The sequence below is a fragment of the Cottoperca gobio genome, chromosome 16 (assembly GCF_900634415.1).
Source record: "Cottoperca gobio chromosome 16, fCotGob3.1, whole genome shotgun sequence".
NCBI classification, from domain to species: Eukaryota; Metazoa; Chordata; class Actinopteri; order Perciformes; family Bovichtidae; genus Cottoperca; species Cottoperca gobio.
The window spans coordinates 14,730,941-14,742,958 of NC_041370.1; the positions used below are offsets into that span (position 1 = coordinate 14,730,941).

General features: G+C 40.4%; 1 protein-coding gene across 8 annotated transcripts in view; it reads right to left on the reverse strand.

The window, feature by feature from the left end:
* Positions 1-12,018, reverse strand: part of ptk2ab (protein tyrosine kinase 2ab) — a 61,083-nt gene that overhangs the window by 40,925 nt on the left and 8,140 nt on the right. For 7 of the 8 annotated variants that reach the window (XM_029451436.1, XM_029451430.1, XM_029451433.1 and 4 more), the window contains exon 2: positions 11,624-11,650. The exons of the other annotated variant lie outside the window; for it this stretch is intronic. The gene's annotated coding sequence lies outside the window, so the exon portion shown is untranslated. The remainder of the gene's footprint in view (positions 1-11,623; positions 11,651-12,018) is intronic. 8 annotated transcript variants of the gene reach the window in all.

Here is a 12,018-nt window from a genome sequence, read left to right on the forward strand (position 1 = left end):
CACTGAGGCAACAAATAGCTGTAGAAAGAGAGTTTCAGTAAGGCTACCAACCAGTCAGTAAAGAGTCAATACAAACCAGCAAAACACTGACACAAGGTCTTTTTTAGAAGGACCTAATGGACTCACAGCTCAACATAAATCAGATGAGCTTAAATAAATAAATCCCCTGTGATCAAACTGGACAGGCTTCTGCTAAATCAGCCAGGCAGTAAGTCTGGTCAAGCACTAAATTAACAGCAAGCTACTTCAACAACAGTCAGTAAGCCGGTTTGTCAGTAAACAAGTCATTCAGTCCTACCTGCAGTGGAGCGAGGAAGAGGCAAAGTCAAACCAGAGTCTCTGTGAGGCAGATTTCTACAGTTCTCAACCAGTTGCATGGCTGCTCAGCTGCGGCACCAATCAGGTGGTTTCTAAAATCTGGTTAGACACGCTAAGGTCTGCTATCAGAGGATTAGTGAATTGTTATGGACATGCTGGTGTTCAATGGCAGTGGCTGTAGTCGGGTAGCAGCTTGAATCTAGGGAACTATTCCTCCTGTGGTCCACACATAAAAACCCAAAACCAACATACAACATATATAAACCCAAAACAACTCAACCCTCATACGTCTCCCCGCCCACCCAGCACCCCCTAGACCCCAAATGTCTCTACACAGAACCCTCTCAACTTCAAAGGAAACAACAACAACAAAAACGTTAATAACCTTAACAATAAACAGAGAAAACTAAATGAAATCAATTAGAACAAAACAAAGCAGGATGAAAACACAAGTTGTCTAAATCAGAAAAGGAGTAAAAAAAATAAAGCCAATTGATTATTGTATTGCATATTAGAGTGAAATGGAACGGACTATTAATTGCAATGAGTTGAGGACACAGGAGTTGTCTTGTCTGTGTGTTTTAGTTTTGTCCTGATTATTTTGTAATGTTATGGTTATGACCTTAGTTGTTTTGGTTGCATTGTCACAACGTAACATCTGTTTTGTGAATAATAGCTGCTGCAATGCTGTAGCTAATGGGGATCCTCATAAACTAAACTAAACTAAACTAAACTAAACTAAACAATAGCTTGCATCACTGGATTACCACAGTATGAGACGATAGCAGGAATAATCTTCACACTGCAGTGCAAACACAAGCACAAACTATCCACTGCCACAGATTCATCCTGTTTGTCCCAGACTCTCTCTCTCTCTCTTTCGTTCTTTTAAAAGTTGTTTTCTACGGTAGGTTAACCTTCACACATCTTATCCTTGTGCGAGACACACACACACTGCTTCCTGTGTCATGCTGTCACTTCCCGGGTATCCCTGCAGGCTTTGTTGAGTCATCATCACTACAGTGACTGGTTTCAGCTGACTGTGAATTGTGGCTACATCATGTGTTTACAAACGAGACACAAGTAAACCGAATCCGATCGACTGTCTAATTTCATGGCTCATTTCCAGTATTGAGTATCTACAACTTAATACTTTCCAAAAGACCTGTCTAAAATTGTGATCTGCCTCATCATCTACCGGGTTATTCAGGGTTGAAAGATCTGCTTATTTATATTTGAGGACTTATTTTATCCAATAAATAGGGAGACAATAAATCCATCTGACAAACGTGTGTTTGCAGTTACTGTTAATGTCGACCCTTGTTGATTTGGCCTGCAGCAAGCACAAAAATCACTACTGCTAACATCACTACATTCAGCATTTTCTGTGTTGTGTTCAGGTCACTTCATACTGAGAACAAAGAGAAATAGACTGATCCAGGATAGTTGGTTCAGCACTTTTGACAACTTGAACTACAGTTGCATCTTCAAAGACACACACTGTGTTTGTGTGTGTGTGTGTGTGTGTGTGTGTGTGTGTGTGTGTGTGTGTGTGTGCGCAGACTGAATGACTGCATCACAAGTGTAAAGGAGGACATTATGTATCTGATAACTTGACTCAGCACTCAAGAATGTGCTGTATCAATAGTGTGTGTGCGCGTGTGCGCGTGCGTGTGTGCGTGTGTAAAACTCTGTGCACAACGTTGATGCTTCACATTCCATTAATCAGGACGTAACTTAAAATGTTTTAATTCTGACAGTGCACTTTACACATGAAATAATCTGCAAAAGGCCTAAAACGTGGACGCTGGCGCCACTACAACTGTTTAAAAGGCCTTATTTTAGACATCGTTACATTTTTGTTTAACTGATGATAAATGCTTTTCACTGTAATTCCATCTGGTTTATTTATTTATCTAAATTCTATTTTCTTTTAATTTATCTCTTGTATTTTATCATCTTCTCTAAAGCATTATTTTTTAGCATTTAGTTTATTATCCAGTATTCTTCTTTTTTTTGCTATTTTGTTTGCAAGCATTGTTTTACATCTCAAAACCACGGTAAATGGGGATACCTCCTAAATTGTCTTTCGAGGTTTAAATAAAGTTTGATACTAGTTTTCCTTTTTGGAGTCTTTACTTCGTGTTTGTTGTGGGATGAAAGCCTCTCATTCCTTTTTTCATATTATTACACTTGTCTTTGTATTATTAACCCTCAAGGCTTTAAAACGACCGATTAGTGAAGATCAGAAAACAAATGACCCTCTTGCAGTATTACTATCAGCATCCAATTAAAATGATACCACTGTGACTATGATACAACTGGATTATTGGGTGGCTTGTTACAATCCCCAGTGCAATGCTGCTATAATCCCATTAGAAATACCACCATATCATCTCATTGTAACAATACCAGCTAAATAACTACCGACCCAGTCTAGGATGAAAACTGTCACTATGATGATAACATTCTAAGAAAAATTATTTATTTATTTTAAACTGGCTCTTTGCACAAAAATAAACATATTAGTGGGGTTTTGCAGTGAAAATCATTACAGACACTCTTCTGTTACTTGCAGCAGAGATCTAAAGCTTTCTAAACAGTCAGAGACAGATCGTTGGGAAATGCTTCAAATTACAAAACTCTGTGAACTACAACTCACATTACACTATAGTTAGCTTAGTGGTGATCAGCACTGTATTTGAAAGGGAACAATGTAGCACTATATTTGCCTAAGAGTCAGAATAAACCATAATTCACACTAAACTCCTAAAAAGCTTCTAACCCTTTTTCTCGGGTGACTATGCAAAGAAATAAAACATACATACATTACTGATTGATTAAAGTATTCCAATAACAATCCCTTGAGTTTCACATTATGCCCAAACCTGGCTACACCAGAAAGCCTCCACACTGACCATGTCCTGGTGCTGATAAAGCATCATGTCCTCTCTCTGTTGTCATATCATTTCAGTGTACTGTGTGAGACCCGATGCCAGAATATTTTTGGTGTTTCTTGTAAATCCTTTAACTGAAAGATTTACCACTCAAAATAATGTTGACACAAAAATTTTTTTTAAATGTAGCACACCAGTGGTTGCTGTACTATTGGGGGTTAATGATACATTTATATCAAAACATGCTTTGTGGATGTGGTGTTGCTATAACAGCAACTCTCCAGCCTTCGTGCCTCGTCTCTGAGGGGCTCGCTAAAACATTTATTGAGGACAATATCTTAGCTGTAACTTGTTTTTAAATAGCAGCAGTTGCACCAGAGGAGCTATAGAGTCACAAACGACAGTCATCCATCTGCTGCTGCCCACTCAGTCGGTCAGTAATCAGATTAGATCTTAAGCACTAAATGGTTGTAACACCCCACTGCATACACTGACACGAAAAACAATAGTGACACAAAATCACATACACACGTAGCCTTAACCTAAATACTACATACAGCTTGAGGAAATCCTATTAGAGAAGGCATACCTACATTTCAACTACTGTAAATATGGTTACATCACACATAACTAGGAAATGGAGTACGTACGTGTAGCCGTGTTTCAGAAGCATTCATCAAAAGAGGTTATTGTTTACATAGCCCCTAAACACTGAAGCTACTAACCAGTATGTGGTTGAATGCATACAAAGAATACATGCGATCAATTATTAATAGCTTAAGGCCCTGTCACACATATCCATATGGTGGAAACGAATGCCAGCGTATACGAAATATACGGCAATACGCTGGTGTACGTTGATATGAATGAAGGGTAAGTTGTGATCGTTCGAAGGATGCAGACGATACGCCGAACACGCCAGACATACGGCCCTGTCACACAGTTCTGTATGGCAGAAACATGCCGGCGTATATGAAAAGTAGCTAAAAATGTGTCAGAGTCCAAATACGTCCAACTTTTCCACAGCGGTGTTGTAGCTGACGTATACATAACAAATACATAACTAATTATTATACATACGTCAAACCTATTGATAGCTTATCGCTTATTTATACAAAACGTATCAGAGCGTCTGGACAACGGAGCTGGAAAAGTGCCATTTGGGTCATGTCATGCTGATGCTGGAGAACGGCTTTATGTATTCATCAAGACGTGCTGTGAAGAAGTGAGGATGAGCTACTCACAGGGACCCTATATACTATATTTAAACCCCAATAAGCTCCCAAAACGCTAGCTGAACGCTAGCTGTACTGTAGAAACACGTTTAATAAGTTACTCCGTCGTCAGGGATAATCTTAACATAAGGTAGGAATAGGTTATCAATAAGTTGGCTGTAGGGTTCACCGTCAGCCGACGTAAACGTAACGTACCTCTAACGTAGTCACGTACTGTATTCCGTATTCACGTATGTCTAACGTCACGTAACGTCTGCATATCTTATGAAGCACACGTCGGGTACGTCCAAAAATGATGAACATGCTCAAAACATCAGCGTTGAACAACGCACCCCAGCGTAACACCGCCTGCTCTTAACGAATACTACTTGTACCTTACCTTATATCTACGTAAACCAGCGTGTTGCCGATATTTTGTATACGCCATATTTTTGTATATCTTATGCATTTGTTGGGTATTCGTCTGATACATTTTGTATTAGTAAGTGATACGCTATCAATAGGTTAGACATGCGTATCTGTATATGTTCACTTTTCCTATCTGATGAAAAGTTGGACGTATTTGGACTCTGACAAATTGTGAGCGATTTTGTTGTATACGTTTCTGCCATACGGATATGTGTGACAGGGCCTTTAAGTAGGTATAGTTAGTTTGCTTAATTGTCTCAGACTCAACGTAACCCTTTTCAAATTGTTTTTCAGTTTGTCCGCAAAATATCTGTGATGAATAAAGTTCACTGACATGGTGGACATATAGCCCAAGCATCAGTGTGTGGTTCAGATCAAGCGTTTTCAATTTATTATACCATCCAGCATGTAAAGATCAGGCTCCTGGGACTTACAGGTTTGCTGCTAAACAGCACTTCATTATCACATCAAAACAAAGAATTAACATACATAGACCATTAAACGGCGTTATAATACAAAATGCTTTCCATTAGTTGCCCGACTCTACAGCTTGCAAACTCAGTTAGGGGGAAAATAAACATATGGATCTAAAAGTACATGATTTACTGTTTTAAAATAGGACAGGACAAATTAAGCCATTTCTCACTGCACCAATTTCTACTCAACATAACGGCACTAAATCCCCACATGCATGCCCTCACACACTCAATAGAGAAAAAGAGAGGAATCAAATCAGGCCATGTAGGCAGCCAGGAGGGGCGCAGGCGGCTGCCAGGCCCACCACCCCCTTTCTCAGTGGGGCTCCAGTTACTGACAGTTAGCCTGTAAAACCACAGAAGGCTGAAGTTGAGCTCTGTCCCGTAGCAGCAGCAGAAGGACGTTTATCTCCTCGTCTAACTGGTATCTGGGTTACTTGGGTTAGCACAATCCTGGGGGAGCCTACTCCTCTGTCTATTTGTTACCCTATCGTTCTCTTCCGCTTTTCCTCAGTTATTCATTCTTCACATTCATCCCCATCTTTATTCTTTCCAATACCTTCATCTTTTCCCTTCTTTTTCCAGCTTCATATGCCAAACCTCCTTTACTCTTCGTTCTCCATCCTTTACCCCCTTCATCTCTTTTCTTCCTCCCCTCTCTTAATCTCCTCCAGTCACTCATCTCACATGCTCACAGACCTTTTAGCTCCCGCCTTCACCATCTCCATTTGATCCTTCTGTCTTATTGAACCATCTAGCTTCCTTCCTCCCGCTCATCTTTCTCTCATCCTCAAACAATTTCCTCTGCCCTCCCCCTTTTCCCCCACACTACTACACTCTCTCTTCTGCCAAGGATGTGCATTATCTATACCAGGGGACAGAGAAGAAAAAGTCTAAACATCGGTATAAATACGTGACTGTCACTTCCATATAAATATAATGCTGTTCCATGGGGAGCTAAACAGACCTAAAGAGAAACCAAAGGACCAGCACTAAGAGTGTGTTAGTGTACGCATGTGTGTGTTCTGGGCTGTTCCAGTGACATCAGAGCTACCAGGGTAACTTGTAACCACCATCTCCCCATTCTCCAGCCTAATAACTGCTCAGTTACCCAGGCACATGAAATGATAAGAAACAGTAGTTCAGTTGGTTTTTCATACAAAGGCTTGAACCAAAGCAAAACATTATAAATATTTGCAATTCAGTTCAGTCGGTTTCATCTTTACACATATTATCAAGTGCTGTAAAAATAAAGCTACATGGATGAACACGCAACTCATTCATACGACAGTTTGCAGTCATTCTGCATCGCTACATCGGCCTGCTGGAGAAACTAAACCTGTTTATTCTAGTGACTGACTCACGGTGCCTTTTTCAGTCTCCAGTGGTTACAAGAGTTCATGAAGAAAAAGTCTGTTATGAGTCATGACCTTAACTGGACCTCTTCTGTCATAAATGATGACAGGCGGAGGACAATATTTCAGTGTCTTATAACGCTTTGTGATGTTATGAAAACCTCTCTCAATGCCCAGGGTGAGGAAATACACAAATCAGTCTTATTCAGATGTCATGGAGCAGGAAACATAGCTCAGGAAAATGAAATACTGTGTGGTGGGCAAAATAAGATGATGCTTGCAAGCAGAGTGAGACATAGTAAATGTAAATTAATGAGGAGGACTTTTCTATTTCATTGTAAATAATGATACAAAAGGTGGAGAAAGGTGCACCGTCTAAAGGAATATTTGATAGTTGATAAACAACGATATGGATCTAACACTATGTAGTTGTGAATCATAAGGATTTAGTTAAATTCACAAGACATATGCAACTGCATTTGTCAGTGCGCAATATGGCGTGTTTATTGATACACACTATTAGTACATACTTGGCAGGGGGTGCTGTGCGTAGATGCAGGCCCCCTTGCTCCAGCAGAGAGGGATGCAGCCGCTGTTCTCCATTTGTTTTGTAGGGGGGGCTGTTCAAGGTCTGGCCACAGGGCCCAGACAAACCGGCCGGGCTCTGAAAACAGCATAGAGCCAAGGACTAGTACTGAATCCTAACCTAGCTTTTTGCAACAATTTCCTTTTATATCAATTTGAATAAGCCAAGGAAAATCAAAAAGAGTGATCCTAAAATATCCCCAAAAAAGTTAGAAATTGAGACCTGCCATGCTGGTAAATGGGCTGTCATTGGTTGGAGGGGGGGATTCTATTCATTGTGCAACTTTTAGTCACCTCACAAGTAAGCCACAGGAAACTCAATATAAAAAAAGAAAAGAAAATCGATCAAAGCCAGAGTCCCAGGTCTCGAGGTAACTCCAGAAAAGAAAAGAGCCCAGTAAGAGGAAACAGAGGAAGTCAAATATCCTTTGTGCTGTAAAATCTGATGACACAGCAAGTATCCCCACAGGAGGTAGAGAATATACTGTGACCTAACCCTATCTGTGACGCTCTATGCTCGAGCAGCCACTACACTCGACATCATTAGGGTCCAAGTCCAGTTGATATAGAGATTTAAATAACACAGGATAAATGTCTGACTCAGCTCCTCACATCCACAATGGCCCAAAATACAGAATCTGTCCAATTTAAAGTTAATCTGGATGTAAGATCTCAAAAAACAAACTGATGCTAAAAAAAACTGAAAGATGATAAAAACTGGAAGTCACGTATCCGGTACAGTAAACCTGCCAGTTCAGGACTTGAGGAAGTGGCTCGGGGTCCAGGTCTTAGTAAGCAATCCGTCCAATACATGTCATGATCTTTAGCCAGCAAAATGCTTTAACCATTGTGCAATGTGATATGTAATGATTCTTTTAGGGAAGTCTTTGTTTTTTTACTTCACTTCAGGGCGCCCTTTTGGGAGGAGAATATTCCTTAAGTTGCTCGTGGACACTTCAGCAGGGAAGCTTCCCAAAAGTGACATTCAAGCCCGGCTTCTGTGGCTGGTGGAGGATTTCTCTACCCATTAGGCCATCCTGCGGTCCAATAAATCCTCCCAAAATATCAAATTCAGGCCTTTGGTGCGGAGCTGCTGATCCAAATAATCCACCTTTGATGTGAAATTCAAAGAAGGCGGCTTCCCTGTAGCCATAAATCTTGAGTCACAGGGTTTGACATTGTATATCAAACATCCAGGTTGCAAAATAACACTGCCGGCAAAGTAAGAGTTTGTATAATTACATCAAGGTACCATTTTCCACGAAAGGTTGTAGTTTTGTTCTCTAAATCTAAAATGTTGTCCAAATGAGATGGTAAGACGGAAAGAAGAAAAGAGAAACTGGCATCACTGACGAAAGAGACGAAAATGTAGGGCAAAGAGGGGCGTAGAGAAATGGAGCAAAGTGAGGGAGAGGTAGACAGAGTGACCGACGCAGGAGGGAAAAAGGAAAGCACTAAGAGGAAGGCAGGAGAAGAAAGACGAGACGGTGAGAGACTAAAAGAAGAGTCGAATAAAAACAGAATGATCAAAAAAGAAAGAATTGACAAAGAAAACGTATTCGAAACAGGAAGAAGAAGTAAAGAGAGCGGGATGAAGAGGGAAAGTGGAGAAACCCCAGAGAGAAGCTGAGCCTCGCATCCTCCAAAGCTTTCTCACAATGCTCTGAGCATGCAGGAGTTAACCAGGTCAAATCAGGTGTCTGATGACAGAGATGCATAAAGTGACAGAGACAAAAGAAAAGTCAGGAACTGAAAACGCTGTGATGCAAAACCAGGCAGGATGGGAGAAGGACTTTGTAGAGAAAAGTACGATGCATGAATGGGTTTGAGGAAAAAAAAAATGGATGCAGTAAATCCGTTTCGAAGTCAGTCAGCCGTGTGTAGCTCAGCCTGGCTTCCGAAAGCTTTCTTCTGGAGCAGCGGAAAGGGGAACTAGATCACAACATCATCCCAATCTCCCTCTCTCTCTCTCTCTCTCTCTCTCTCTCTCTCGCACACACACGAAAATACACACATACTGCCGCAACTAAACACACACACACACACACACACACACACTGTACATCCAGTGCAATCCTTGTCAAAATGTTATGTGTGGAAGCCAGAGAGAGGCTGGACGTATACAAGAGTGTGTATGTGACTAAGTAGGTAGGTTTTTGTGTGTGTCAGCAAGGCAAAAGGAGTGTGTGCGCAAAATACAAAAAGTGAGTGTGTGCATGTGTGAGCCAAGTGCTTCACCTCTATTGTGTTTTCGGTATACGCTGCTGTGACCACACTGCAAAAAGGCTGCTCCACACGCTAACAGGCAGAGGCAGGGTGTGTGTGTGTGTGTGTGTGTGTGTGTGTGTGTGTGTGTGTGTGTGTGTGTGTGTGTGTAGAACAAAAGGAGAGAGACAGGAGGAGAAAATATCGTCACTGACACTTGCTGTAGACATTAGGCAAGATGATTGGACAGCACTTATAAATATGCTAATAGGACCACACTCTCAATCAACACTCCAACTTTAATAAAGAGGCCCTCACATGAACACACAAACCAAACACAAACCCAGCACACACACATAGTTTACCAGGATTAATGTTTAGCCACTGAAAATATACATTCCACTGTTTGACCCCTAACAACAGCTTTCTCCTTCATTTTCATTATTCGTCAGCAGGTCTGCCCTCTGTCCTCCTTCTCTGTTGTCTCTCCTCCTCTCCAAACACATTTTATCTGCTCCTGCAGCATGCCAGCTCTTTAATGACAATAAAGCCCTGGCATTCAATTCTTCTGATGTGCCAGAGCGCAAGATGAATGTGAACGCTTTCCAGCTAAGCTTCCAGCTGCGAAACACTGACAACAATCACACTGCGATTTATTTGTAACACTAACTGATGCAGAGCATATAGGTATGTATTAAAGTATTTAATAATAAGGACTCCAAATTAAAGACATTGTTTTGTAAATGCCTTTCAGAACGACACAAAGAAGCATTATCTGACCTGACGCTCCTATACACAGGACATCATCTGTCAGTGCCTTACAACATCGTTACAAATCAAATCTGTTGGAAAAGAAATAATGTGATGACGCGGCTGCGTGAAGATTAAGTTGAGCCATCCATTTACGTCAATTTACGGACAACGCCGCTCTGTAACGTCGTCACCGACATCCTCCTTTGCTGTGGTCATAAATACTACAAGCCACTATAGAGCTTCGTCACTGCAACGTACCCATATGTCGTTTTGAAATGACGCTGTCCTTTTTCTCAGGAGGACAGTCTCAACAACAAACATAATCAATTAAAGGTCCCATATTGCAAAAAGTTAGAATTCCATGTCTGTTTTGATTATAAAGCAGGTCTATATACGATATACAAGTAGAAAGTGCCGCTACAAATATGACTCAAATGACATAAGAATGAGCCATATGAAATGCTCAGGACGAAATAAGTACATCCTTTGACTTTTGTAAATTCAATAAATTGATACCTGTAGTTTTCTTTATTATGTTAGTTTCCATTGATTTACTAGATTTTAAACCGCATGTGGTGCTTAAATGACTCGGCCAAATTGTGAGCTATAACTCTGTCTGATCTGTCTTCCTTTGTATTGTGAGTCTTATTCCCACTTAAAATGATTGCATGTTATAAATCCTGCCGGAGTTACAGAGGCTAAATGTTATGTTCAGTATGCGCTCTACTAAAAATGAACTTGTGATCCATATCAGCAGTACTGAGAATGAGAGTATTCCCAGGGCTGTTATGGGCCACAGATGTTCAGTTTACCCGTCACCTATACACTGCGTGCCATGCTACTGTGACATTTTTTTTTTAGCAAAGTCAAAGTCTCATTATAAGTTTCAACCAACCTCAAGTTTAACCTCAACTTTGGAAACACATCTCCCACTAGAGTCTTGCCAAAGTTAAGGTCAAGAAATGTAAATTACGTTTTTGTCCTTTTCAGGAATGACAAGTTCTCAGCTCCAAAATATACAACATCCTCCATCAACTGTAACCTAGCAACACCCATGGAGAGAGACTGGTGCTAAGGGCCATAAAGTGTCTCATCTATATCTTTCTTAAACCATGAAAAATCATTTCCGTTTAGTGGTTCTGTCGATATCAAAAATGACATCAGGCAATTCTGACCAAAAACAAATCTGTATTCCATTATTGATGCAATAATAATACAATAACACACATCACACACACACACACCTACACCTACACCTACAGGTATGCATTGTGCCATAGTTGTCATCTAGTGCAGGACAAACATCTTTACACACCAGTAAAAAAGTTGACTTTCTACCATTAGTTGACAGGAAGTTCAACAGTATTTAACAAGAATAAATAAATACTCACCAGCGGAGTATGATATTCTGGAAATATCTGGAACAGAGAGAGAGAAAATACAAGATTTTACTAAATGACATGTATATCACAGTGTTGGAGTGAATTATTCACAAAGTACCTTCATGTAGTGGATTAAGTTACTGTAAGATTGTTTTGTACGAGTGTTTCTTCCTGACCATTTTGCAATTATTGTCCATTCAAATGATACATTTATTGTCAGTACCACACACTTGATAGGCACAGATTTGTCTTGCATGTTTGCACTGATAAACTCAATATTGTATGTATGATAACGGGCTACTGCTCTTCATATACTGTGTTCTTCTTCAAGGCCAATTTCATGAGCTTCTACTTATCCGTCTACAACACAACAGAGAAAGACAAAAAAGGGAGTGCAAAGAAGG